This window comes from Lonchura striata, chromosome 4, assembly GCF_050655825.1.
Source record: "Lonchura striata isolate lonStrDom1 chromosome 4, ASM5065582v1, whole genome shotgun sequence".
NCBI lineage: Eukaryota > Metazoa > Chordata > Aves > Passeriformes > Estrildidae > Lonchura > Lonchura striata.
Genome location: NC_140706.1, coordinates 64,426,284 through 64,449,301, shown reverse-complemented (window position 1 = coordinate 64,449,301; position 23,018 = coordinate 64,426,284). Strand labels below are relative to the sequence as shown.

Here is a 23,018-nt window from a genome sequence, read left to right as displayed (position 1 = left end):
CTTAAAGGGATATATATATAGCTAAATAGAAAACATTACTTGTTCTAGAAAAATTACCTGAATGGACTGATTTAGTCCATGAATCTAGTGTTTGCTATGCTTAGTGGATTTGGACTGGTGTATTTAAACCAGCTAGAATCCATAGAAATATTTTCAACAAAAATAATAAAAATTAAGAAGCTATTTAAATATTAGGCAGAACATTCTGGTCCCAGACAACACCAGGATTCTTTTCAGAGATTTGGGAATATACACTGGTTAGGACCTAATTTTCACTGAAAAGAGAAAAAGAGAAAGGGAAGAAGGCCCTTCTTGCCTTATGTGATTCTGAAAAACTTTCCCTTGAATCACACACAAATTCAGTAGAGGCCAAATCTGCATGGGGTTTATATGGAGGGTAAATTCTATTTTTGCCGAAGGCCTGAGAAACAAGGACTCATAGGAAATCAGAATATATCTGGCCCCAGCCCAGCTTTGCCATCAACGATAATTTAAATGTTAATTCAAAGAGTCAAAGTTCTTCATTAAGAAGTCAAACTTCTTAATTTCTAAATTCCAACTAATATGAATTTTAACTACTGATTTATAATCCCATGTGTCCATTCAATGAACAGGAGTGAAGAATGAAAACCAGATCTGCATCAAAGCCTTGCATAGAAAGAAAGCTGGAAATGACTGCTGTACAATCACAAATTATATTACTAATGTGGTCTGCCAATTTTACTTGAGTCCCATAGCTGAGGCTTAATCACATCTTTGACACAGCTAAATTGCTAGGATACAACAGGACCTGTAGCTAATAGCATTACTTCAAACAAACAAACAAACAAACAAACAAACTCATGTGTTCTTAATGTGATTATAAAGAACTCCCATATATTTTACATGACCTGCATCTGCTCAACCTGTTCTGAGGCAACATCACAAGTAAAGACATAGCCTGTTTTGTGTCTTTATGGTGGGAAGGGATCAGACAGTGCATGCAATAGGCACTTTCTGCTGCTCTCAAATGCTCTCTTGGTTTCCACTGGTATTTAACACAACAGCAACAGAGAGCAGGATGATTTTGTTTTTATTTTTAAAAAGGGAAAAACAAGATACTCTAGATAGCACAATCATAGCCAGCAGTGAGGACATGGAGCAGATAAAAAGAAGTAGACTTAAGCACCGTGCCTAGCTTCCAAACTGGTAGCACAATAACTCCCAACCCCAAACTTCATCACTCAGTGCTGGAAAACTGCATCCCAGCATGGCCAGGGTCAGGGAGGTACCAGCTGTCTGGCATCTCCTCTGGCACCATCATATCCACAATCTACCCCTTGTTTGTGAACTCCCTAACCTTTTTCTGTTAAAACCACTCATCCTTAGGAAATACAGAACACTTAACTAAGTTATCTGAAGCAAACTGATTTTTAACTGAAGTAAGGGCTCCTGAGCTCAGTGCAGTCAGTTCTATCAGCCCTTGGGAGCTGATCAGGTAAAGGAGCATTGCCAGGAGCATCCCAAGGAGATTTAAGTGTCTCCAGGGAGTGCAGCAAACAGGAACAAACAAAAAAGGGCACGACAAGTCAGAAAGGTAGGGCTCAGAATTTAGAGTCAGTCATCACCTATCAGTCTGGAAGAGGACTAACCATGGTTTCAATTCAAAAGCTACTATCATGGTGACTCAGGCACCTCACATATCAGCATGCAGCTGTCCAGGTCTCCGGCTGCAGTGAATGTCTGATCTTGTCACCAATGCCAGAGGGCAGCAGAGGCAACATCTGTTGGAGGTGTGAACAGGGGAATGATCTGCTCAGCCTGGTGGCACAGCTGAAGGAAGTAGTGGAGAGTTCAAAGAGTATCAGGGAGTACAAGAGGGGTAGCTCACTGAACTCTAGCTGGCGTGCCCTGGTGAACAACCTCTAGGAACAGGGTGTCAAGCTGCAGGAGACAGGCAAAAGACTCCAAGAGATCATGGGGACTGAGAGGGAATTGGTCAGCTGGTTCCAAGCCCCTCGGGGAACCACAGGAAAATTCATATCCCGGCAGACATAGAGGGGAGGTAGGGTAATAACACGGGAGGTTGGGAAGTGATGGGGGAAAAAAGCCTACAACAACAAAAGGAAGAGAAAAGGAACTAACAAAAGGAAAGGACTTCCTTCACAGTCAGACATTCCCACACAGCTGGACATGCCCACTCAGTACCACTTCATAGATCTGCAGGCTAACAAGGCATCACCCACACACTGAAAGAACAGCCAGAGCTAAGCAGAACAGCCCAACCAAATACAGAAATTAACAACGAGTTTAACCATGAAAAGGCAGTGGGTGACAGTAGCAAGTGATTAACAGGTCCAGAGGTTCTAGCCTCAGGTCAGCCTGAGCTATGCTAAATGGAAGTGTGCTGCCTCCTAGGAGCCTGGATTAGAGACGTTACTGGCCCATCTGACAAAGAAATAAAAACCACTCTGGGTCAGAAACTTGCTGCACTGGTGAAGGGGCTTTAAACTAGATTTGTCAGGGCATCAATCCTTCCCAATCTTGCCAGTCAGATGCTAAAACCTGTAATGGATGCCTGGAACAGTGCAAAGGGATTCCAGACGCTCTGATGTCCTGAGTTACAGAAGGAGAGTGTTAATGTGGGGTGGAACCAAACTGTGTATCCTAGTCCCCTCTGCTTGCCATCTCTGTTAACAATGGTCACTTGCAGTAGCTGCCCAGTGCACACCTGACACCTCAGGCTACAAACTGGGTGTTAAATGAAATAAAGAAGCTACAAACCCTGTGAGGTGGGGTCTTTACAAATGACTCAACCATGATAACACCCTCAGGGAAACACCAGACCAGTTACAGCCATCCCAAGGGTGACATGTCTGCTAATGGGCCATAATGGCTACAAGGCTCCAGTGTAAGGGCCAGCTGCAACTTAGACCATCAAGGACTCCCAAAAGGACCCTATGACTCACAGAATTAAATCACTCCACTGTCACTCCCTACCCCAGGGAAGGTACTGAGCATTCCCACATATAACTGGGAACTTGGGACACCACCACCATCACCATTCAATGAATTGAGAGGAGGACCAGACTTCCACAGGACCACTGCTTTTGAGAAGACTGCAACCATCACTTCAACAAGACTGCAAACACTGTTTAATGAGACTGTGACCACCTGAGTGCCAGGTTGTACTCTGTGGGTTTAAGCCAGTTTTCTGTGTATCACTGCGTTTATCGTAATATTTTTATTAAATTGTAACTCTGACCTGAAATCTCTTGCAAGGTAATTGTGTGGAGTTCATTTAAGCCACTGGTTTACTTTCAAACCAGTATATCCAGCCACCAAGTTGGCTTTACCCAGGCCCTGGCTCAGATGCCTGTACACAAACCCACATGGTATGGGGAACAAATGAGAGGAACTAGAGATGTGCACACCCTGCCTGGGTATGATATCATTGGTATCACAGAGACATGGTGGGATGGCTCCTATGACTGCAGCACTGGAAGGTTCTAGGTTTTCTAGGAAAGACAGGCTAGGGAGAAGAGGAGAGGATATAGCCCTTATGTCAATGATCAGCTGGAAAGTATGGAACTCTGCGTGGGGAAGAATGAGGAGCCAGCCAAGTGCTTATGGGTCAAGACTTTTTCTCTTATGACAACCTTGCCTGCACCACTAAGCCTATGCAACACACCTGAAGATGCAAGCACTGTTTGAACCATTTTCTAGATGGGTACCATTTTCTAGATGAAGTCTCACTTCACCTTATCAACTTCTGAGCAGCACTCAGAGTAGGTGTCACACACTCCTTTTCTTACCACCCACCCTGCAGAACCATGCTAGACACTGAGGATGAGCACCTGGCACTAAGGACATCAAATGAGCACCACAACTACCTAAGGTGGGACCGGGGTTTTTCCCCAAGCTGGATCAGTTTCTTTCTTTCTTAAATTAGGGCTTGTACTAAAAGACCTATGTCAAACTAGTATGTTGGTTGCATCCATTACAGTGACATTCTTAATTTCAGATGATACTTCATTTCTATTTCTGAATTTTAATTAAAAATACTTTACTAAAGGGAGTCTATCATTGTAAGCCCTTCTCTTCATTATTAATCAGAGAGACATCAGACTTCACATGTATGTCAAAAAGAGCTCATTTCAATGCATTTCAGACAACACAGGTATTTCACAATGGGTTTATGGTTGTGTTCTTTTCTTTATTAACCATAGCACATAAAGTAAATGCACAAAGACAGCTCTCAAAAAGAAAAATCACAGAATGCTTTTGGGGGAAAAAATATCCACACAACTGCTGTTCTCTAATGTGTTACTAAAGACACCATCATCTCTCATCCCTCCAGAAGTGCCCTTAATTAAATAAGAATCTATTAAAAATACAGTGTCCCTCTGTGTAAACTCCCACCCACACCCTTCTCTTTCAATTTTAAAAGTGATCTATTTTGCCTTCTCCCTGTCTAGAAGCTCATTAGAAACAGCCCCTTCTGCACATATGGACCACATAACAGAGATTTGGAGCAAGACCGACAGAAGGAAGGGAGAGAAAGAATTTAGAAAGTGAATTAAAATAGTAGACCTGCAAGCCAAGAAAGCCACTGCAGACAAAGAACACCTTGTACTCACAAGGGAACAGTGAAGGTTGAGACATGAATGCTGGTACCATGGGATTGAAACAGAAGCTGTTGCTTAATTTTGCAACAGAGATGCAGTGCTGCTCTAACTAAATTCAATTATCAACCATAACCAAGGCGAATCAGACAGGTCTATCACTTCTCTTTCTCTGGGTGGCAGGAGGTCCCCATTAAACATACCTTAAATTTCAAATGGAGGCACCGAGTATGGGCAGCACTGTCACACACACAGTCACTACCTGCTAAGTGCTGGGTAACACCCATAGGATCATTCCCTGCTCCTCTCCTTCCTCAGTCCCCAATACTTTACCCACCTCATCTGTTGTCTGAAAAGTCCAAGCTGGTTAATCCAAAAAGAACAATAACCTGTTCCTTCTCTGAGAGCTAAAGAGGTAACAAAATCAACAACCCGCTGGCAGCCTATTTTTCTGTCCATTTTCTAATTACAGAGCTTTACTTGAGGAAGTAACTCCTAACCATTCACCTCAAAAATTACTTCTGCATTTTGCAAGAATTGTTCCCCACTTATGTCAGATACCCCAAGGAGCAACAGGGCGTTTGTTAATGGCAAGCTACTCCAGCACAAAGTTCCCTTTGAGCTTTAGTCCATGGTGGCACAAATGACAAAGTAGAGTAGAAGAGAGCTGGAGGGACTTTTTACAACGGCATGCAAGGGGCAAGTGGGAATGGCTTTACACTGACAGAGGGCAGGTTGACATTAGCTATCAGAAGAAATAATATTTGAGGATCATGAGGAACTGGAACAGGTTGCTCAGAGCAGCTGTGGATGCCCCATCCAGCCTGGACTTGAACACCCAGCAACATGCTCAGAGGCGTCTCTCCTGGCTTTGGCAAGGGGGTTGAAACAAGGGATCACTATGATTCCTTCCAACCCAAACCACTCTGATTCTGTAATATTTCTTCAATGCCTTTGACCCAGAAGGGATCAGAAGGGAAAAGAGATCACATGTGCCCTGGAGTGGAGACGAATTGAAAATCCAGTAAAATATTACCTTCGGGGATGGACACAAATTCAAAACGCAGTAAATCTGTCTGCCTTAGTGAGAGGAGGGGATGAGAATTCATATTTAACCTTCATCCATTGCTTAAAATATCTGCACAGAACAATCTGAATTCCAGGCTTAACCAGAACCTTTTAAACAACTCTCCAGATACACCTGCCTAACAGGTGGCTTTACTCTCCAGATAGATTCCACTTGTCCTGCACTGATTCCTGAACATAAACCTGCACCTCCTGATATCTGAGCTGTAATATTATATGAGTCACAGGCTTTTTTCAATTTTTCCTTTTTTAAATACACAGTTGTTTCTGCAATGGATTCTTAAGTAACAGCTTAAAACCCAGCTTTTTTAATACAGCTGCCCAGCCCAGTTGCCTGCCAGTCCCTTCAGGGCTGTGGTTGGGAACATCCTCTTGTCTGTCTCTTTGAAGACTGTGCTAGAAGGGACTAAGAGAGGGGTTCCAAATTGAAGTCCATATCTAAGGGTGACTTCAGTGTTTTTTATTTTGGAATTTTTTACTTGATTTACTCCTTCAAATATGAGGGATCTATCCTTCACCTAAATTAAGATGAAATTTGCTCCAACACAAATTTTCATTATCAGACATTCCTGTCCAAGACCAGTGCTTTCAGATGATGCAGTGTTTCATTCAGGGAGACTCCTAGGAATTTCTTTGCCTATGTATGTAGAAAAAAAGGGATGAAGCCTGACAAAATGTTTTACTGACCTGAAAAAAAAAGTATATCCAGAAAATATTTTTTTCTTCTCCGAAAATAAAGAATGGTTCACCTTATCATGTTTTCTTAGTTACAGAGTCACTTCCTTGCTGAATTTTCCCTGTCTTGTGAGAGTTTTGCTCTTTATGATTGCAAGGCTCACACTTGTGAGAGAGGACAGGCAGCAAAAGCTCAAAACAAGATGCAGGAACCCAGGAGCAGTCACCAGATGCAGTCACACCAAGGAGCAACCTTGTTTAAATTTGTAATAATGCCAACATATTAAGCAGAACTGTGACAAGAATAACAGACTTGAAGCAGTCAATGAGGTAGCTAGAGTTTTAATATATTCTTTGCCTATCTGGAAAGTGGAAGTGTGAGATTATTTACATGATTCCAGCATGTAAAACTGAGACAGGAGCTTGGAAATCATATGTGTTATGTCACTGGACTACTCCTGGAAAACCACATGGAAAGACATAGCTTAGTATTTTAAAATTTAACTAGTCAGCATTTGGTTTGTAATGTCTTTTCCTGGAAAGCACTTAAAAAATGACAGGAAATAAAAAAAAATAACCATCTCAGGGAATCGTAGGAAGCAACCCCGAATTTTGCATTTAGAGCTATGGGATCTAAGGCTACAGAATACTTCACATTTTGCCACACACAGTTTTAAATTGAAGGCTATACACCAAAAGCTCACTTTCAGCCTTTCTGCCTCAGACAGGCTAGGCTTAAACCACAGCACTGCCGGCAGTTTCAGTTCACAAACACCTTGGCAGGCTGTGTGCCCAAGAGCCCAGCTCAGCTGGGTGCCTGAGGGAAGGGACTGCCCTGCTCCTACTGCAGTAGCACTCCAGGTCCCCTCCCTATCGCCTGTCCCTGACCCCATCTCCCCCCCATGGGGAGCCCCTGGCACTCAGCTGTATCAAATAATCAGCACCATCAAATAATATCTCGCCTTGACATCTGACAATGCTTTTATCTGGATCTGGGAAATGATGCCATTTCTCATTTCTCCACTTCTTCATCTTGACCCACACCGACTGCTCTCTGTTCTGGGCTCAAATGGAACTATGAGAAGCAAACATATTTGTGACTGACTAACGCAGCCTTATGCCTAATAGCTACAAAGCAAGTCTCCTTGTGAAAGAAATACTGCACAATCAGAAGCTCTGTCAGTAAAGCAAAATATTTTGTTTAGTCCTTTGTAATGAGAAAGAACAAAGAAAAGGAAAGAAAAAGAGTCAGAAAGTATAAAATTATTAAAAGCCAACTAGTATGTACAATTTTAGTAATGCCCACAAGATAAATACAATTTTATTTCATCAGCAGCTTAAAATAAAGGAGACACTGTTTCCAATGCAGATTTTTACCACTATCTTCAAAAGGAAGGAAATAAAAAGAAGAGAAGAAACAAAAACAAAAAAAAAGTCTTTAAAGACAAGTTTTGCCCTTTGACATGCAGATCTGTTACTGCACTGATGGAATTTCTTTCGGGAATATGCTGAGCTGGAAGGGACCCATCAGGGTCATAGACTCCAACTCCTGGCTCTGCACAGGACACCCCAAGAATCACACCTGGTGCTTGAGAGCACTGCACAAACACTTCTTGAACTCTGTAAGGCTTGGTGCTGTGACCTCCTTCCAGGGGAGCCAGTTTAACCTGCTCAGCCACTCTCTGGGTGAAGAACATCCAACCTAAACCTCCCCTGACACAGCTTCAGGCCACTTCCTTGGGTCCTGTCCCTGCTGGAGAGAAGGGATCAGTGCCTGCCCTGCCGCTTCCCTTCCTGATGAAGTCATAACTGCAGTGAGGTCTCCCCTCAGTCTCCTCCAGGCTGAGCAGACCAAGTGACCCCAGCCACTCCTCATACAACTTCCCCTCGAGGCCCTTCACCATGCTCGTGGCCCTCCTTTGGGTACTCTCTAATGGCTCCATGTCTTTTTTATAGTGTGGCACCCCAAACTGCCCCCAGCACTGGAGGTGAGGCCGCCCCAGAGCAGAGCAGAGCAGGACAATCCCCTCCCTTGCCCAGCTGGTGATGCTGTGCCTGATGCCCCCAGGACACAGTTGCCCTCCTGGCTGCCAGGGCACTGACTCAGATCCAACTTTCCATCAACCAGGACCTCCAGGGCCCTTTGTACAGTGCTGCTCTCCAGCCTCTTATTCCCCAGACTGTCTGTACACCCAGGGCTGCCCCAACCCAGGTGCAAAATCTGGCCCTTCACTTGTTGAACTTTCTACAAGTGGTGACTGCTCATCTCTCTAATTAGGTCTGGGTACAAATGGCATCAGGACATTCACATCTCGATGAATGCTTCAAGTATTCAAGCAGGAGATGCTGCTAAGATCCATACTCTCTGTTATGGATAGGAACCTTGTCTTTCCTATGAAGAAAGGCATGTAACAGTTGTTTGAGTAATTACAATCCAATTACTGTCCCAGGACAGACCTGCTCCTTTGCAGGAATACATCTGTATATTTGCATATATTCAGACTGAAGATAACAAAAATCATCTTGCCCAGATACAGAGCAATCCTGCTTCCAACCTACCTGGTTTGTCAATGAACCTAAGCAGTGACATTGCCCCAAGATATCCAAGGGTACACTGTGGATACTGCTTGGAGGTGCAGGTCAAGAAAAATACAGTGACAGCAGAGGGGCTACGCAGCCTTCCACTCAAGGCCAAAGAAGAACACTTAAGTACTGTTTGGGTGTGCACTAAGGTAAATATTAATGTGCAAGACAGTCAGTGGAAACTTTACTATTTATATTACTTGTTTCTATGTGATAGTGAAGTTAAAGTGACAGAAATAAAACATTATTTCTCTTGGTATGTTCTACTTAAATTGCAGAAATAAATATTTTTAAGAATAGTGTTGTCAAATCTCAAGTACAGGTTCATCCCTCCATATTGTACATGATGCTAACTTGTTATTTTCCATTTCATCATGAGCTTTCATAAATAAACGGAGAGCTACCTCTCTCTTGGCCTGGGTATTTTCAGAATTTGTTTCCATAAGAATTCCTGTTCCTCTAGTCTTCCCACACAAGAAATTGCTTTATTTCTGCTGAAAGCAAACTAACTTCATGTACCTGCCCTAGGATCTGTTCAGTAGCTATAAGGATTTAACTTTCTTGCATTTCACAACTTTAAACAAAATGTAAAGAATGTTTCTCACATACTTACAGAACACAACTCTCTTGCAAATCACCTTTCAAATAAACTCCCGTCCTTCTTCCAGAAGAGTAGTAATGATAGACTGAAAATACAAATTTCTCATTTCCTAATCAAAAGAGAATGAAACCAACTGATTTTAAACCAAGTCTGAGAAAGGACTCAAGCAAAAACAGAAAAAAATGATGTGCAAGGGCTGTGATTACCTAACATGATTTCCTTTTCAAAATTCTCCATTGCTGTGAGTCACAAATGTCTTTGATAGCAGTTTGCTGATGATCTCCCATATGCTGGTTGTCCCAAAAATGCACGCAGCTTGTCCAGCAAAGTGCTAAACCTCAGCATTTTGCAACCACCCCCCCCAGTTTATTTAGCAATTAAACTTGAAAAAAAAAAAAAAAAAAAGCTGCTGTTTGCTCAAAAATATTTATAATCATTTCAGCTATTTCTGAGTATGAATACAAGAACAGAATGCCCTGGCACAGACAGTAGATAAAAGCAATGGGCAGCTCTGTTTCGTGGTTGTTACATGAATTGCTGACAAATGAGATGCTGTTTGGTAACTAAATATATAAAAGATTGATATGGGCCTTTACTTCTGTTTCCTGATTTAACTTTTCTTTCAGAACATCACTGCTTTGGCTTGCACACTTTGTCTTCCAATAAATCACAACACGCACTTGCAAACACAGAGGGAGTCACCAGCTTTTTCCCAGGCACTGAAATGGTGATTGAAAAATCATCCTAAACTGCAGGTCTGAACCTGAGGAGTAACACACAGGCTGGAGAAAGAAGACAGTTAAGGGTGAGAAAGGGAGCTGTTTCATGGAGCACAGAGAGATTTATCGTCTATTTAATTACCTTTTTGTGGTTTGCACTGGCAGAAGAGACTTTAACTGAAACTATTACAGGTTTGGAGCATGCAGGAGTCCCTAAACATGCACTTGTCCAGGCAGTGACACGAACTCAAATCACATCTCAGGGACCAACTGGTTTGTGAAGTTTTCCATGAGATGCTGCCTGCTTATGGCACAAGGGTACAGAGCAGCACAGATGTGAAGCTGGCAGCGCTGCAGAGCCGCTCAGCTCTGGATACCTCTGCTTCAGCAACAGAAGACAAAAATAGATGCAAGTTTTACAACTTGCAAACCCAGCTCCTCATTTTTTTTTCCTCCAAACCTCTTCCTACACCTTTAGATCTTTCTGAGATGTTTACTCATCTCCCCCACCCCCAAGACCTTGCCTGCAGCATAGCAGTAATATGAATTTGCCTGGCAACCTGACATAAATATCCGACCAACCAGCAAACAAAGACTGGCATGCTCTTAGCTGCAATGTTTCTGTGCACAGCCTTACAACAAATCAGAGCTGGCCACCAGGCAAGGAATCAACCCACTTTCTTTAGCTCAGTTTATAATCTAGTTTGTGGGAAGAGGTGAGCATTCACCTTCTTTTATTTTACTTCTATATAATGTTCAGAACTCAGCTCTAGACATGTCTCTCTTCCCAGCAAATACAAAGCCCTGTATCTTCCCTACCCCTAAACTGGTTAGATAAATAACTCTACTGGGGTGAGGTGAGATAAAAGCACAAGGAAAGGTGAGGTGTGAGTAAGGGGAGATGCACTGGAAAACACATGGAAATGAGATGTTTGACTGACTCAGCCTGAAATTCCGTGGGTGACCAGCACCCAGCTCTCTTCACTGAAACCCATTGCAAGATCTGAGCTGCGCCTGATGCTGAGGGCATCCCCCCAAATAATGGCACTGGATGAGATAATTCCAGAATCAGCACACCACAAAAGGGATTTGGTATGGGGCAGGAATCTGCATAAAATATCACAATCCTCTTCAATATTTTGACTAATGACAGTCTTCATGGAGCTGTGAGTTGGCCGGGGGAAGAGAGCACTACCTGCCCTGAGCTCCTCCTTGTCTCTCAGTTAGGAGCTGGTGGCTTTTCACATCAACTCCAGCAGATAATGGGAGCTACACCCTGTGCAGAGAGTGATGCTGCACCCAAGCACTGCATCTTTATCCTTCCCTTCTCTGGGGACATGCAATACACAATGAGTGTTTCAGAGATCAGTGGGTCCTCTGCACCCCAAACCAACAACCTTCAAGATAAGTACATAACAAGAAATTCCCATCTCATTTCATAAAACTTACCAATGTGGAACAAATAAATGAGACTCATACCCTCTATCATCTACAGCAGAGTTGACAAGAAGGTAAGATGGTGTGGTATTAATAGTTCCATCATAACTGAACCGTAACATTCCATCCTGCCCCACAAAACAGATTATTTGAGACTGGAACACAAAACACAGGACCAAGTCAAGTCAAAAACAAAGTTTCACTTCATCCAGACTTGCCCCTCAAATGCACCAGCTTGCACAAAGTTGGAGTCACTGCAGAGCACATGGAAGTCCCTCTCACTGCTTCTGCCCTTTAGATGTGTTATAAAGAGCTCAAATAAGTGATCCTCTGTAACAGAAGTAGATGAGGAAGGCTGACATGTGTTGTGCTTTGACACATCATAGAAGTATTTTTTACCCTTTAAGAGAAGGTGCTGCAATGCACAAATATCAGAACCTAGTTTATGGGATGGAGGTCAACTTGACTGGCAACAGGCCTTGTGAAAAATGCCAGTAGGCTGTTCCACATGCACTGTTCTGCAAAGTGCATGGCTCTCTGGCTGGAGAGAGAGATGAATACAAAGCCTTAACTTCCACTGTGCTGTTGTTGCCCCAGTCCCCTTGCTAACTAAATGCTTAGCAAGAGTGCACATCAAAAGAGTAAGGTCAAGTGAGAGCCAGACAAGTTAAAGGTAAAAATATTTCTTGCAACTGCTATTGCAGACTTGGAAATTTAGAGCACAAATAGAGCTTTGCTCTTCCCTCACTACTCAGCTCTGACTCCCAGGGTCGAGTCCTTCCTTTTGCGCCTGGTGCCACCTAACACTCGTCTGGCTGGCTGCTCCTGATCATTGCTACAGCACATACTGCAGGAGGTTTAACACACAAAACCCTCATTACTTCTTAAACTACCTGACAATGCACCTCTTGGGCAAGGCTCTCAGGCACTTAGCTTTGTTTACCTGAAAAAAATGAGAGCAACTTGTTGGCTACATCAAACGCCTTCAAGTTTTGTATTTCCCCACAAGAAAGAGTGGGAGTAGAGTCAGGCTTCAAAAGAGTTGACAAAGCTTCTGCAGAGCAGAGGTAGGCAATAGCAGAGATTCACCCAGCACTCCCATTTCTAGAGACAGAAGAATGCAAATAGACAACAACTTTTGTGGTAAACCATTTTCCTCTGCCCTCAAGAACTTCATTTTACACAAGATGGTTTTATACACAATATGACTTCTACTACTCAAGAAGGCTTACACTGAATATTCAGAAGAATCATTCAGTGTACCAACTGACATTTGGATTCTTATTTTCATAACCCAAGAAATATAAACATTCTTTCCAGTTTTCATTTTGCTTTCTAAAACAAAAGCTTGCATTGAGAGAGATCCTGGAAGACTTAGGAAAGAGGTTGGTAACACAGAATAGCCCTGAAGTATAAAAAGGGTAGATTTATTTATTCTTTAAAGAAAAAGAGAGGAAAAGCTAATCCAAACAAATCATATGCATTCTGTCTTTTTTGGTCAGGTATGGGGAAATCACATCAAACACCCAAATGATACATCATGTCTTTGGAAACTAGTTTGTCTGATTAAGCTCATTTTATAGATTCACTGGATAATCTAAAGAAATGAATGCTTCAGGCAGTTACCCAACAATAATAATTGCCAAGACACCCATCATTAAAATCAGGTTGCAAAACTAGATAAAAGCAATGCCTGTTTTGATCAGACCCCACATCAATGTAATGCTCATAATCAGCCTGTACAGTCATGCACTGTGCCCAAATTATCACTGTCCTGAACTGAGTGACCACTCTGCCCTGAGCATGGGCACCGTGATGTAAACAAGATGTAACATTTCAGCTGAGGATCGAAATGGCAACACACAACAGACAAAAAGTGACTGAAACCAACAAGTCTGACCTCTATACAACTATTTCAAAATGTGCTTTAAAATGTTTAAATAAAACTAAATTCATTAACACCATGACAAAGAGAATCACATGTATTTCATTCTACTAATTGTACTAAACCTCTCATTCTACAGTCAAAATTTCTTACTCCAGATACCTCAAAAACAGATTGCTGTTCAAACTATTGAACAAGTTCATACTATGGCACGTACCACTCAGTATTACCTCAGTTACTACTGCAAGGATATCTATCTTTTTAGTGCACATGCTTGATCTTTTCCCCCAGAGAAAAACAGAAGTGGAACATTTAAAGCATATGCATGAAACACAACATTTTTGAAGTGGCATCAGTGACAGTATCAGCAGTGCTGGCAGCATGTTAGCATTTGGCTAATTGAGCCATTCAGGTTAATGAGCTTGACAGTTATGAGGATCAACTGGGAAATTTTTTTTTTTAAGACCATAAGCACTGAGAGCTTGCTCATCCAAGTTTCCAGAAGAATCCTATTTGTATCAAAGAGGAATAAAGACACAAATCAGGGAGTGAAAAGAGCCCCTCCCACAGCCCCACATACCTCCCAAGAAAACAGGACTGTCCTAGACACCCCCTATTTGAGATGCCAAACTGGAATGCCAAAACAAGCCCCTTACTGACAGCAAATTGTGCAGACTCTCCAACTCCTTCCTTCCAGCAGAATAATTAACAATGCTGGCAAGTACATTATCATAAACTTCAGTGTTAACACCCCCACTGCAAAGAACAAAGACGGTTCACATCCATCCCAAGCTCCTGCTGCAAACTGGGTGCTGATTCTGACAAGTTGCTCTGTGCCAATTTAGATTCCTTTCACATTTGGAAGATTATGTTCTTAACCACAAGTTACAGAATACTTTTTAAATGATGCTGGAAATCACAGAAAACAGTGCTCTGAAAACCTACAAGCCACCCTGGATCACCTCCTGGGTGCTCTGTTGATTTAGCTGCCTTTGAGCAGAACTCAAATAGTTTGTAACAGTCACGTTGTATGCATGCTTTATCTCAAAGGGTCCTAAAGTTCTGCTAGACTGAGACTGGATCTGGCATGCTTATTATCAGTTAGCCTTTCCCTGGATAGGCCTACAGGTTGGAAGAAGCCAGGTATCTGTAAAAGTAGGTGCTAGACACTTCCATCAAGAGGCTTTTTCCCACTTCAGATACACAGTAAGCAGCTGACAGCAAACAGCAACATTTCAGCACTGGACAAAACTTCAGCCTTGGCCAATGTAGAGTGGCTGATAGCCACTCTGCACTGGAGGGAGGCCACTGGGAGAACGAGGTGGTGACACCTATGTTGGCTGCCCAGCTGGATCCTGCTCATCTTGTTATCATCACTCATTAGTAAAGTCCACAACTTGAAAAATCAAGTAAGGTCCCAAGTTGTTTTGAAGGCTTATTTCAACACAAAAGCAACAAGACTACTTTGCTACTCATGTCTGGTGGCTGCACAGCTTTCATTTGGATACAGCTTCGTGGATACAATCCAGCCCCAGGGAATTCTGAGATTAATACAATACACTCAGTGAGATGTTTCAGGCGCTACTGCAGGTGCTGTGAGCTGTTACAGCTCTAAAAAGATAGGCAAATGGATTCTCTGGTATTTCTGATCCATGATGCCATGATCAGACTGCAGGTTACTACACTTTGGTTTTAGTTATCGACCCCAAGTGGACTGAGTGCCATCTTAACCCAAGCATTATCCTTTTGCATGCATCAAATTTCTAGTCCATGAAAATGGAGGTTTAAAACAGAGGAATAACTTCTATAAAATGACCTTGGGGATGGGACTCTATTAAGAATTTTTCTTTTTCTTGTCTGCCCCATAGCCAGGAAAATGTCTTTGGTAGTGAGGTTGGCACTTGATTTCTTTTAGAGGTGGTTAGGCAAGAAATAAGGAACAGTTGCTTTGTATTTTTTAACAGATTCTAATGAGCAACACTGGACTTCTAACAGAAAACTAACAGCACCAGAGAGGTATATCTTTCAATGTGCTCAAAAAAGTAATTTAAAAAAACCGCAATCCCAGGTGTTTCACTACAGATACTTTGTGGCTGTCAATTTATTCAGCAGAATTCTCTTTGAAACAGATGTCACAAACTCTCCAAGTGTGACAACCAAAGGTAACATTTCTAGGAGGCAAGTGATGTCCAAGTGCAGCAACCTTATCCATGAGGTAACAAAACAAAGAATATGATCATGCACTGGGAAAATGAAAGACCCATAAAGAAACAACTGCAGTGTAAAAATAAACCAAGCAAGATTTCAATCAAATCAAGCCAGACCATCCCTTACCTCTTCTGCCCCTTCCAAATATCTCTGGTTGCTAGCACCTCGGATGACCTGTGGCACAGGGGGTTCCCACTTTATCCAATATTTATACACAGCCTCTCTGCAGAGCAACCCTCAAGAACTGAGAAACATAGTGTTGCTGCATATTTTACAAAAAAAAAAAAAAAAAAAAGTCCCTCTCACAGAGAGCAAACCTGCTTTTCACCTGACCTTTGTCAGCTGAGGATGCTGCACTACCTTTGGATATAAGTAGTAACAATGGACATGAACTGCCTTGTTTACTCAATGTTAAGTATTAATAAGTCCTGTGCTATCTCAACCATGGCCACTCTGCACTAGGCAAGATTTCCCAGCATAAGCAGCTTTATACAAACACCAGCCCAACCTCTGTCAAGGAGTCAAGGACAGTGCATCCCAGGTACAAAAGGAGTTAAAGGTATTTCTATGTTGTTCAGAAGAATCATATGGGAAAATAAAGGGTGGGGGAAAATATAAATCCATATTTGTAGGAAACAGCCATTTATCAGTCACAGAATGCTTATTTTCATCTTCAAGAAATATAGATTTCACCTTTGGAGGTGACTTCTGGGTTTCTCTCACAAATAAATAACTACTACTCAGCAGACAAAGAAACAATCATCCCCAGTCTGTGGGGATTCATCTTTTCAGTTTCTTAGACACAGTGGAAATTTTGTTATCTGCTGCCATGGAGAGGGAAAGCTAGCAGAAGTTTTATTGCAGCACATTCTCAGGATTCTAAACATACCATATCACATACGGTAATGAGTTTTATTTTAACTGCTTTTGGGGATTGCTTTAGTGGACACTGAAATTGAATAATCAGCTCTGCTCACTGAATGAAAGAAAAACTATAACAGGATACATAAAAGGTGTCTCATTATTTACAGAGGGCCTCTCACATAACCCAGACAGGAGGGATGTGGTAGCCATCATGTAAGTATTCTTCTCCTTGTCTGTTTAAAAACAACTAAAAAAAAAAACCCAAAAAACTCAAAAAAAACCCCAAACAAACAAACAAAAAAAAAAAAAAAAAAAAGAAGACCCAACAAAAAAAACCCCACACCTAAATCCCACAATATCATGGACCCATCATGTGAATGTATATATCCTTCACCAGAGTGATACAAAAGTGTCATGGTTAGAAGCTGGCTAGTCACACACCAGCACTAAGGGAGCTTCCCACCCTGCAACATTACAATCTCCTTATTGGTAGCCATCTGCCTCTCAAGTTTACATTTTAAATTTCCTCCTATTTTAAATGCTCTACTCTACCCTGCCTTCCCACCTATAACCCCTCTTTGACAACTTTGGTATGGAGAATTGATGCATTGGGAAAATGATTGCACTCCCTCTGAAGCAAGGAGAAAGGGGTGTTCCTCACATCCTGGGTAAAACAAGTCCTACTTTCCACATTTACTGTAGTAAGGTAAGTGCATCTGTACTTGGATTTCAAATGCTGACCTGTGTCCCAACTTTATTTGTTCTACCTCACATAAATGAGTTATCCATTAAGAAAACCTATAGTGACCTCTCTTCCCTAAACTCCTTTTTGCCCCTTCATTCTAAAGGCAATTTGGCTTCAATCAGACTTTCAGTGGAAATTTTCATTTCCATTTCCTTCCGTGAGAGCAAAAAGATGCACAAAGATGCCTGATCCTCATGTGTCCACACAGTTACTAAGAAATAAGCCTGCAGTGAAACCAATCCAAAAAAAGGTTCACAGAAAACAACTCAAATCCTATTGACTCTAAGTTTTTCTTTGCAATATTGCAATTAAGAAGAAAATATATTTTAGAACAACTCTTTTCATACATCATAGGATCCACTACACATGAAACACTGCTTTTACTGACTGCCCCAAGCCTGCCTCATTCTCTATGTTGGTTCATGTTCAATATTTCACTAAGAGACCTCTAAGCTAATGCCTGATATTGGCAGCTCCAAGAGGTTACCAGTTTTGCAGTTCAAAGCAAAGAATCCAAGACACTGCCATATTTGGCTGGAAACATTCCCCACCAATGACAAGGAGGAGCAAAAGTCACACTAACAAATTATTTCAACACCAATAAATGGAAATGCACTGGTATCATGCTGCATGTACTTTGTCCCTACTTTTGAAGATTTTTCATCCTCCTTACAGACATAATGCAGGAAGCCACTGCCCCACAAAGCTTGTACCTCAAACCACTTCACTACAAATGTTCCTTCCCAGACATTATGAGCTTGTTCGGCTCTATTCTCTCCTTCAGTTTAATGTTTGGATGCTGCTTCCATTCGTTCAGATAAAATAAAAAGCACATAACAACAATTCACAGCTACCCTGCCCATGTACAGGAACACAAATGAAAGATGAAAGTGGGGAGAAGATTTTGTAAGATAAAAGACCACTAAGTGACAACACTCCTCCAACAGAATTTGCTGAGAGCAAAGAAACTCTTTTTTGGGCAGAAGTCCCCAGAATTTTTTTAAGAATGTTTTGCAGTATCAGTACTGCGTAGAATACTGTACAGTATTAATTGGTTATGAATACCTGGCTTGTAGTCATTGGCTGACAGATGTTAGAAGAGCTTCCTTAGTAGATCATAAAGGACGTGAAAAAAGACACCAGCTACCCTTAAAACACCAGGAAAACCCTATCAAAATCTTCAGATGTTACAGGTCCAGACAACCTTTTAGGTAATGCTGGGGACAACTCCCAAAGCAGTCTTTTCTACTAGTTCCCCAGCCTGTATAATGCCTTCTTCCTTCAGCTGGTCTCACACTCCTTCAGTATTTATTTACCATTACGTTGCATGTGCAAAGAACTTGGAGTTTCCAAAAGTCTGGGGAGAGCTGAGTGGCAGAACTTGCACAAGGGAAGTCATCTGTCTGAAGAAGATCTTTTGCAGAGTACAGCACTGCTGTACCCACAGTTTCTCACTCCCAGCTCCTCCTCCATCCCTGGACTTCATTAGCATTTCAGTGTACACGATGCGATTACATTTTGATTATTTTGATTTCTCGTCTCTTGCGCCATTTATCACCACTGTCTCCCATCTCTCACTATCCAGATTTGCTGCACTAATTTTGCTAATGCATGACACATTGCACTGCCTCCCCCAGCCCTTTCTCTCTCCCTCCACAGTCTTCACTCCCTCCTGCTGGCTCACTAGCAGTGAGGAGCCCCTCAGCCAGCTGCACTTCCACCCACCTGCCTTACCCAGCCTGCTGCAGCTCGGTGCTCTTTGTGTACACCTGCCCAGACAGCAACAGGGACAGGGCTCCCAGGGCACAAGGCCATAAAAGTGTGGCAAAGCATGCCCCCAGGAATGCTCTTGGTCAGCAGCAGGAAAGGGAAATTAGGTTAAAAAAAAAATTCTTCAGAAGCAAAAACATGTAGGAAAAAACCTAGAGAGAATGATAGAACTGCTTATTATTACATTAGCAAACCTAAACTATTTATAAGCACTACATCTATCACTTCAATAACATGTTTCTAAATGAGGCTGAAGCAAAATATCCATAATTATTACTGAAATGCCATTTTTACATCAGCCCAACAGTTGTGCACGTTCCTCACAAAATGCAATAAGCAAACCATCAATTTATTCTTTTCATGTAAATTAGAGATAAATTAATCTAAATACCTCTTTTGCAATAGATTTGATTTTTAACCCAGAATTTCTACTTCCTTTGAACAGCATATGTTGCACAAAGCAACCTTTTCCCTTCTATCTCCTCTTTTAAGGAGCTTTTCCCCACCCTATTCTGTTTAATCTATAGATGCTTAGAGGAAGAAGTGACATCAAAAAGGCTTGTTTAACTTGCTTGATAAGACTATGTTATTCCTTACTCCTCTTCCCCCATTTCTTCCATTTGTCCTCTTGTGAAGCTCTTTCTTACAGCTCCTAATGCTATCTGTTCCACTCTCCTCTCTTCTGTCTCTTTTCCTCTTGCTTCCTTATCTGTGAGGAACCCTGGAGGTGATGTCTGCAGCCCAGGGATAGGTGTCCTTCACTTGGAGAGAGCAGGAGCTGCCCAGCCCCTGCCCTCACAGCCCCAAAACCGGTCATGCTGCACATTTGGGGGCTCACCCCAAGTCAGCATACGGTCTGGGGACCACTATATTGTGGTCTTTTGCCCTTTTGTTTCCCCACCTGTGCATCCCTTGTGCTCAGGGATTTGTTACCCTGGTCATTCTCTCTCTCTCTCATTCATTCCTCTCTCTTGCTAGTGCAACCAGCTTCATTTCCAGGCTTCTGTTCCTTGCTCATGACTGCTGGAAACACTGTTCCACTCCCATAAAAGCAAGGAGATTTACAAACCACAAACTTTGTCTTTAGACAAAGGAAATGGAGGCATCAGGTGGGTGAAGGAGAGGCTGTGGTTGCTGTTTACTCAGCCTTCAGTGAAGCCTTTGACACTGTTTCCCACAGCATTCTCCTGGAGAAATGGGCTGCTTAGGGCAGTGCACTCTTCACTGGGTTGAAAACAGCTGGGTGACAAACCCAAAGAGTGATGGTGAATGGAGATAAATCCAGCAGGAGGCCAGTTACTAGTGGGGGTTCCTCAAGGCTCAGTTTTTGGGCCAGTTTAATATCTATATAAATTATCTAGACAAAGAGATCAAGTGCACCCTCAGTCATTTTGCAGATACCACCAAGTTGGGTGGGAATGCTGATCTGCAGGAGGGCAGGAAGGCTCTGCAGAGGGATCCGCAGGCTGGATCAATGGGACAAGGCCAATGGTGTGAGGTTCAACAAGGCCAAGTGCCGGCTCCTGCTCTTGGGCTGCAACAACCCCAGGCAGCAACACAGGGTGGGGCAGAGTGGCTGGAGAACTGCCCAGCAGAAAAGGACCTGGGAGTGCTGGCCAACAGCAGCTGAACATGAGCCAGCTGTGCCCAGGTGGCCAAGAAGGCCAGTGGCATCCTGGCCTGGATCAGCAATAGTGTGGCCAGCAGGAGCAGGGCAGTGATTGTCCCCCTGTATTCAGCACCAGTGAAGCTGCACCCCAAGTCCTGTGTCCACTTCTCAGCCCCTCAGTTCAGGAAGGACACTGAGGTGCTGCAGCATGCCCAGAGAAGGGCAATGGAGCTGGAGAAGAATCTCGAGCACAAGTCCAGTAAGGAGTGGCTGAGGGAGCTGTGGATGTTTAGTCTGGAGAAACAGGATCAGGGGAGACCTTGTCACTCTCTACAACTCCCTTAAATTAGGTGGTGGCCATGTAGGGGTTGGTTTCTGCTCCCAATTAATGAGCAAATAGGACAAGAGGAAACAGCCTCAGGTCATTCCAGGGGGGGGTTAGATTGGATATTAGGGAACATTTCTTACTGAAAGGGTGGTCAGGCACTAGAACAGACTGCTCAGGGAACTGGTGGAGTGACCATCCCTGGATGCGTGTAAAATATGTGTAGACGTAGTGCTTGGGGACACGGTTTAGTGCTGGGCTTGGCAGTGGCTGGGTAAATGTTGAACTCAATGATCTTAGAGGTCTTTTCCTACCTTAATAATTCTTTGATTCTTGAAGAGGTGAGATATATTTTCCATGATCAAGCAGCCCTCACCGAGAAGGCCTGAGCACAAATCCTTTAGAGGTGCTGATTTACTACTGTGTATTTTAGTTTGCAAGAGAGGTAATGGTAGTCTGCATACTCACTTTCACCATATATAATTTCCCTTCCTGTGCAGGGAAAGATTTAAGCCACATGCAAAGTAAAATCCTTTCTAGGACAAACTTTTACTTTTTTTTCAAATTAAGTTGTTCCAACAACACAAGTTGTTTGGAATGGTTGGGCAGAAGCCCCCAGAGATACTCCCTGCTGTCACTTATTATTTTTATCAGTCTCCACACAAGGAACAGCAATAAATCCTTTTATCAGATGACTGGTGACTTTTTACCAAAAAAAAAAAAAAAAAAAAAAAACTAATTCTAAAAATTTTGGTTGCAGCACAAGCCCTGTTTTTCTTTCTGCCTTCATCCCATGGCATTCTATTTTGAAGATCTACCTGTGCTTTTTGTCCTGTTGTCAACATCATGCTCAAAATCTCGACTCCGACCTGACTTTCAGGACCTTGTCTGGATTCTAAGGTTTGTTCCACTGTAACTACAGCCACTTTCAATACCTCCCCTTTGTATCCACCTGGTGTTGCAAATGCTGCTTTGACTCTGTTGAGGTACCAGGCTATATTGTAGGAGGGGTGCCTGTCCTACAACTCCATCCTCATTTTAAATTTTCTTACTGCCATTTCTGTCTAGACAATTCTTGGAGGTAAGGATATTTTTCTTTTTTTTTTCTTTTCTCTCAGGGAGTTTTCTCCCATTTGTTGCCTAAGAGATGATAATGACAATATTTAAGAGACAAAAGATGTGGCTGGTAGGAGGAGGAAGGGGAAGGGTGCAGTTTGCTACCACCTCTTAGCTGAGGGGCTTTCTCTTTGGAAGTGCAGATCGATATTTTGGCTGGGGGGTGAGAGGCTGGGCTTGGCCTCACTCTCTCACTCTCTCTCAGGATCGGAGGGGAGAGGGTCACGGTCTTAGCACCAGGCTGCTGCCGCAGGAAGGATTCACTGCCACCATGGAGTTCTGTCCTTCACTGCTTCTCATCACCGTGGAGGAGCCTTTGCTCGGAAGAGCGGCCGCTGAACTGGGACCTTTCCAACACCCAACCTCACTGGGAAGGCCCCTCACCATCTGCTTGGATGCCTCCGGGGAAAACCCGGAACCCTGACCCTCGATCCCCGCCGGGGAGAGCTGCGCTTTATCCCGACATCCCACGGCCGCTCCACCTCCGCCGCTCCTGGCACGGCTGCGGAGTTTTCACTGCGCTTTGTTCGCAGCCCGGGCGAGCTCTTCCCTGCTGCTCCCGCCTGCTGCTCCGAGGTCCTTGCTGCAGCCCACGCCGCACCGGGAGCGTTCCGTGCCGTGGGTTGGCACAGGAAAGCCGCTCCTCTCCTCTCCTCTGTCCCTGCCCCACAGCCGCTCCTCTCCTCTCTCCCTGCCCCCCGAGCCGCCATGGCCGTGCGGAGAGGCGGCCACGCCGCGCCGCAGCGCCCCCTGCAGCCGCGGGGAGACACCGCACCGCCCTGCCCGGCCAG

The 23,018-nt window shown here is 43.2% G+C and overlaps 1 protein-coding gene across 6 annotated transcripts in view; it reads right to left on the bottom strand.

Annotated features, from left to right (window-relative positions):
* Positions 1 to 23,018, bottom strand: part of MAML3 (mastermind like transcriptional coactivator 3) — a 243,629-nt gene that overhangs the window by 139,084 nt on the left and 81,527 nt on the right. The window contains exon 1 of one of the 6 annotated variants that reach the window (XM_085578255.1): positions 1 to 23,018. This exon is cut by the window's left edge and continues 7,671 nt beyond it. The exons of the other annotated variants lie outside the window; for them this stretch is intronic. The gene's annotated coding sequence lies outside the window, so the exon portion shown is untranslated. 6 annotated transcript variants of the gene reach the window in all.